The following is a 6988-nucleotide window of genomic DNA, read 5'->3' on the forward strand; positions in this document are numbered from 1 at the left end:
CTTTTTTCCCTGGGTGGGGGTCGGTCTTTCTAGGGGGCTATGCTGATCTGGCCCAGGGTTGTCTGTGGGAGTACCGCATGCCGCTTAGCTCACCTGGTGGTCTGCTTCTTCCCAAGCAGTCTGGGAGCTGGCATCTGGTGGCACAGGAGCCCTCTTGGTTTCTCTGTTTAACATGAAGTGGGGATGCTATGTGTGGGCTGGGGGTGTGGAGGAGTCAGAGTTTTTCCTCTTCTCAGTGGTTTTTCCTGTAAGGTGTATCTCCAGCATCTCTCCAAGATTTTATTTTAGGAAACATGCTTTCTGCTTCCTCCCTCTAGTCGCCATCTTGGAATCTCCCTTTTTCAGGTCTTTTGACCAATTTTTAACTGAGTTGTTTCTTGAATTGCTGAGCCTCAAGGTTCTTTGTACATTTGGGAGGCTGGTCCTTTTCCCCTTCCTCTTTGAAGGTTTAAGACTGCTGAAGTAAACTAACAATAGATTAACATGTGTGCATGGGGGCCATACAAAATATCAAACTCAAAGAAGGATTAGATGGTTGAGACTCAAATACCTCTATAGGGGAGAAAAAAATGGTGGATACAGGCAATTTTAGAGGGGTATTAAATTATTTTTTAATGTCAACCCAGTTTGTTGAAGGAAACCTTCTACTTTAACTGCTTTAAATAACCTGAACCCTGCCCCACTCCAGTGTCTGGTGGGCTCAAAGAATCATCTCCACTGGCTGGGCATACTTAATGATCTGCTTGACCACGGGGGATGGTGGTATCTTCCAGCTTCTGTTGCTAGTTGGCAAAGCTATCATAGTTGTTTGGGTCCAGGCATAGTCCATCTTTCTGAGTGTGTTGAAGAAGAGAATCCCTGTGGAAGAAGAGTACTTTCTCATCCTTCTCAATGCATCCAGCAGTCTCATCCCCAGTCTCATAGCTCAGGGCAATGTTGATAAAAAAGCTATAGCTCTCTATGGATATTTTACCCTTGACAAGGAACACTTGATTGTAACTACCTTTCATCAGGTATTGCTCAAGGGACACAGGATGCTTGTTGTAGACATTAGTCTCGATGTCCTTGGCAAGCAGGTTCTGCATGGATCTCAGCCACTGGGTTCTGGGACAGAGGAAGAAGTTAAGGCTCAAGAGTTGGTGCAGGTAGGCCAACTAGGGGAGCCACTCCTCGTAATCAAAGTAGTAACATTTGAGTGCACCGTGAGTTTGAAGAAAGGAATTTCCTTGCATAGGATGTTCCACCTGGCCCAATCTCTAGTATGGAACAAAATGAATTGTTGGTTGATCTCAGCTTGGTCCATATGGTAGGCAGGATGTTGAGCTCCAGCAGAATCTGCTTAAGGTGGCTCAGATTTTCCCTGACTTGCTAATTGGGGATTTTATGGTTCTACTGTAAGACCATGTTCAAGGCCATCACAGCCTGAAACTCCAGATGCAATTCCTCACATTCACTGTTCTGGCCTCCATCCTCCATATTAGCAAATTGCCTGCCTGACTTACACTTGCCAAGCAGATGCTTGCCAGGCAGAAATGGGGAAGTAAATGATTTCTAAAGGAAACAATGAGTTCAAAGAAGAGAATAAAGCCTGGTACAAAGTTCCTCTGAGTTCTAGGTGTGATGTTTGATTTTCAGTCTCTTCCTCAGTGATTAGAGTTAATCTTCCTATGTTAATGAAATTTCAGTAAGACTGAAAGCAAGTGTGTTCTTTTGACAGACCCAGACATTAGATTGATAAAACTTCAGAAATAGCCTTTTCTGCAGTTGCTGCTTCTCAGGTGCTTCAATTTACAATCAAAGTGACATATTTTGAGGTGACAATTTCCAAGTCCCAATATGTGATTTGCAAATGTTTTTTCTTGTTCTACGGATTATCTCTTCATTTTCTTGATCCTATTTTTTTTCATGAGATAAACATTATACCATAAAAATGTGAAACTCAAGAACCATTATTATTTGCAATTATTTTCCCAATTACAGATACATTTTGTTATTACCAAGAAAAAATATTAATAAACCCTATCTCTTTACCTGCTCTTAGTTGACTTAAAAATCATTACTTTTGAAGTTCATACAGCTTGGCCATCAAAACAATAGTCTCCCACTAGGTTTGCTGTGGGTAATACCTCTGCTCTATGATATGATAAGGGTTCGCTACATTACTTTTCAGGGACTTGAATATTACTTTTACTGAAAACACTAACTCTTCACTTGGGCCTGCAGATGTCCAATAGGGTTACTGGAATGAGATAAAAAGGTTTGACATCTCTGTCTTCATACTGCATCTATTGCCTTTATAGCCTTAACCTTTGGGGTAAAGATATCTATTAGAGGCCATGACCAGAAATACCACACAATAAAAGGAGCAAAAAGAAGTGGCAGCTGAGTTTCTAGAAGATCTCTGCCTATTTCCCAAAAAGACATAAAAATTCTTCCCCTCTATTCATCTCTCTTCCTCATTATTCATACCCTTTATCTGTAGATCCTCAACTCCCTGGAGTTGAGAGGCTGATTTGTGAACAGAGGCTCCCACTTCTCCATTCTTTGGCCACTGAACAAAGTTCTTTCTTCTTCCTTCACTGTCTCTTAAGTCATTGGCTTTATCAAGCAGCAGCAGAATTGAACTCTTTACTCATTTACATTGTCTCTGGAATAACTCTAGCCTCTGTCCATTCCAATACCTTTTTGTTCCTTATTGAATTACTATAATCCCTGTTTGGACATCAAGATTTCAGTCTGTAAAAACTGTAAAGGCTCTGAGATTTTACTATATTTGCAAACTAACAAGTCAGTTTGTGACAGAGTTAATGGTTGCTGTCAGAAGACCTGAAATTCCTGAGTCAGATTCAAATGACTGTATAAGCCATAAACAGCAAGCTGTATGAGCTTCATATCTGTATGGATTCTCTTTGTCCTCTATGCTTTATAAGGGGTGTCCAAAAACTTAGGTGGATGTTGAGAACATAATAAATTTGTACCACAACTGAGTACTCTGAGCTTAGGAAACCCCATTATTTTAAAGCACCTCCCTCCTCTCAGCCAAAATGGAGACATGATTTCTGTTTTCCATGGCTGTTTGCTGGACAAACATTCTTGAAAAATTGGAATAAAAGCTGATAATGCTTTGGCTCTGAAGTTGTATAGAACATGAGAAAAGCATAGAGAACTTTCTCCCAACATAATCTTGCTTCTGTCCAGTTCCAAGTGAACTGCCAGAGTAACTATTCTATTTTTAAAGCTCCTATGTTTAATAAAAATGTCTGAAATAGTTCTTTATTAGATAAACAAAATAGAAACACTTTAGCAAGGCATCAAGTTTATTTAATACCAGTCTCCCAAATGCACCTTCTAATCTCAATCTCTAAAATTTACCAATATGTAGCATCTATACCATCCAATGTGGAATTTTTGCTTTTCTCCTACTTAACTACCACTTTTTGTTACTTTCACCGACTTAAATGTCCTCCTCATATCAAAAACTTCATACAATCAAATGTATTTGTTCAAACAGTAAGTCAAGTGATAATTCTCACATGAGGTATTTTTTTAAATAGTTCTCTTCTGTCACCTAAACAACTCTAGCACTTTTCCCCTTGTGTTGGTTAGCTTTCATTTCAGGGACAAAATATCTGCAGCATAGACAAAGAAATTATTTATTTTGGCTCACAATTTCAGAGGTTATAGTCTTTACTTTGGGGCTTGTGTAAGGCAAAACATTGTGGTAGAAAGCACATGGTGAAGCAAAACTGCTCACCTCATGGCAGCCAAGAAGCAAAAAGAGAGGGGGACACTGAACTCTCAACATCTTCTTCAAGGGCACACTTCCAATCACCTAACTTCTTTCAACAAACCTTATCTTCTAAAGGTTCCACCACCCTCCAATAACACCACATGCTGATGCCCAAGCCTTCACCATGTGGTTTTGGGGGGCCATTTAAGATCCAAGCCATAACATCCCTAATAATTAAGCACTCTATTACATGTAATTGTTTGTTTGTATTTCCCTCTTTTAGCATGCAATCAACAAAGGTCAATATTTCTTCAATTTTGTGCTTCTCAGATCAAAATGTATGTCTAGCAAATACCCAGTGAATGAAAGAAAAAAATAAATGTAATTTTAAAATTTTCCTTAGGAATTTCTAGAGAGATAAGGTAAGAGTGTAATTTTGAAAACAATCATCTTTTATCAACAAAGCAACTGTTCCAAAACTCAACGTTTTCACCGTTGACAATGTCAGAGTCTTTTTTAGACTTTTAAGTATTTTGGCACAAAACCCAATGCTTGCTTTTATTAAACCTGCTATAATATTGTAACCTAATGTGAAAGTAGCAAAACAAAACCAAAGGCTGCATTCTGGCTTGTCAACATCCTTCCTTTTCATCCCCCCTTTTATCTTGACTACAATCTTTCTCCAACTTTCCTAACCAGTTGACATCCTTTGAGTGCTTTCATGTGAGCACTGCTTGTCATGAAGTCACCTTGCACAACACAGCCCTCCCAAGAGAAGAGCAGGTTCTAATTAAACTAACCCACAGCAGGGTGAAAACCTTGTCCACAGAGATTAGACTAACCATGTTTTCAAGAATGAAAGGCTCACAATTGTTCTTCCTGAAATAGTGACGTTCGAGGCAGCTCAGCTTACAGGAAAGACAACTTGGCTGCATCAGAAGAGCTGTAAGGTGACCAGGGTAAAACAAAGGAGACGATGAGCTACCCTGAAAAGTATAAACAGAAAGCTCTTGGCAAAAGTATAAGCTTTGCCTTCCCAAAGTCTGGATTTGAATGTAAGAATATGCTTTTTACCAACTCAGAGATATTCTTTTGTTTGTTCAATAAATATTTTTAAGTACCTAATAAGTGCTGGGTATACAATAGTTAACAGATCAAATATAATTGATTTTACAATCTAGCAGGGCATTGACAAAAAGTAATAAACCAAAAATCGACTTATACTTACAAGCTATGATAAGCGCCATGAAGGAAAAAAAACATGTCAAGAAAGTCACTGATTGTAAGAACCTACTTTTATTACCTAGGCTGTCAAAGATAATGTTTTACTTGCTATAAAAAAAAAAAAAAAGGCCAGCCATACAAACAATGTGGGGAAAATAATCAACCAGGGAGAGTAAAAGTATTTTATCTCATCCACAAAATGGGTATTCTTATGAAAGTTTACATACAAAAATTTGACACAAAACTAGCACTTAGTACAATTCTTAGCATGTGATCATTCTTGTTATCACTATGGCCATCGACCTTATATAATTTGCAGTCAGCCTATAAAAGCTCAGGGTCATTGAACAATATTTAAGTCCTAACAAACACTTATGTAGTAAGCATCAGCAATTATATTTAAAAAAAAAAAAAGAGAGGACATTTTACTAAACACTTACAAAATTTCATAATAAACTCAGCTTCCTTTTCTTCTTTCTTCCTTGATTAATCTCTCATCTGGAATTCTATATTCTGGCAAAATATTCCTAATTCATGCTGATAATTAGGGATTTTACATTTGTTCTGTGAAGCAAATGAATAATGTAATCAAAATGTAAGAAAGCAGAATGCTTAATTTAATTAAGTAAATCTGTTGTTTCTGAGCTATTTAACCACAATACTTGCATATAATTAATGTGTTGATTACAAATGACTCATTAAAGCAAAGAAAGATTTCACTCTGTAACATGACCTTTGTAAACTTGTATTTCTTGACAAAGTTTGTCATAAGTAAATTATGTTGCTAATTTAGACTCATTCCTTTCTTTAGTTAGTCCAAATTAGTTTTCTGTGTGACTAGTACTAAGTTGACTTATTTCCTTTAGAAGCTTTTGATAATTTATATTTTGTCATTTTTCTAGAAGGTAATGGATTTAGTTAAGGTATTCTGTTATGCTTAAATGATTTTTGTAATATTTACAATTTGATAAAGATGTTTGAGATGTAACTTTCCTTCCTTTTTTATTCTGCCAAATCTTCCTTTCTATAATCCTCAAGACTATTCCTACTTCTCTGATTCCATATGCCCAGAGCTCCATAAGGACCCCATATGATTTCCTACATACTTTCAAAAAAGTATGTCTTTGTTCTCTGCTTCATGGGAGGAAACGAGTTGCTAGAAAAGTTGTGCAAGCTTTAGCACAGATACCCAAAATTCAGGCCTTCCATCAGACAGAAGATCCTAAGCATGGTCTGAAATGACCAATGTGTTTTACATATCTTGAATGATTGTAACCTCTAGGCCAGAGGTCCAACTCCAGGGGTTCAACATGCCCACTCATCCTTGTATGCCAAATAAAGAGACAAGTAGTGATGAAGGGCACAGAAGGAAGATTACACGGCAGGGGCACACTGAGGGAAGAAGCAAAGTGAGCATTTCACCAATCTTCAGGGTACAGACATGAGTTTAGGTTTAAATAAAGGAAGAATTGGGGTAGGGGGAGGTATGCATGATTATTAAAAAATCCTAATCAAGTTGATCATCTTTCAGGATGGTTAGTAGGTGCCTGGTTACAATAAGAAAAGCATTGTTTTGGGGGCAGTTTCAACACTTGTCACAATATTGCTACTGATTGGTCATTTGTGATCTTCCTGGATTCCTAGGTGGCTGCAATGTGACTAACGAAAGAACAGCTCAGAGCAAAGACATACAAAATGGAGGCAGGAATGCTAAGCTTTTATCTTGCTTGGACATTGCTTGCTTTGAACATTTGAAAGCCCAAGTGAGGAGACAGTGCTTTTCAGCAAAAGCAGCTCCTAAGTGCCTATTATATGATTATCTTGAAGTCCCATATGACAAAATGGTTTTCAGTCATCTCTAGAGTGTGTCCTTTTCAAATGTCCAAGGTCATCATTAGGCCAATTTTCGACAATGTTAAAAAGATAATTTAAAAAGCAAAAAGATAACATCATCACTGTCACGTAGCTATCAAATAAGCAGGTGTTGAAGATCTTATTTAATTCTTCATTAATAAGACAATTGGAAAGAGGTAA

General features: G+C 37.7%; 1 pseudogene; it reads right to left on the minus strand.

Moving 5' to 3' along the window:
- Window positions 1-700: 700 nt before the first annotated feature.
- LOC109701271 (26S proteasome non-ATPase regulatory subunit 8 pseudogene) lies at window positions 701-4575 on the minus strand (annotated as a pseudogene).
- Between the last annotated feature and the right edge of the window lie 2413 nt (window positions 4576-6988).

Source organism: Castor canadensis, chromosome 8 (assembly GCF_047511655.1).
Source record: "Castor canadensis chromosome 8, mCasCan1.hap1v2, whole genome shotgun sequence".
Taxonomy (NCBI): Eukaryota; Metazoa; Chordata; class Mammalia; order Rodentia; family Castoridae; genus Castor; species Castor canadensis.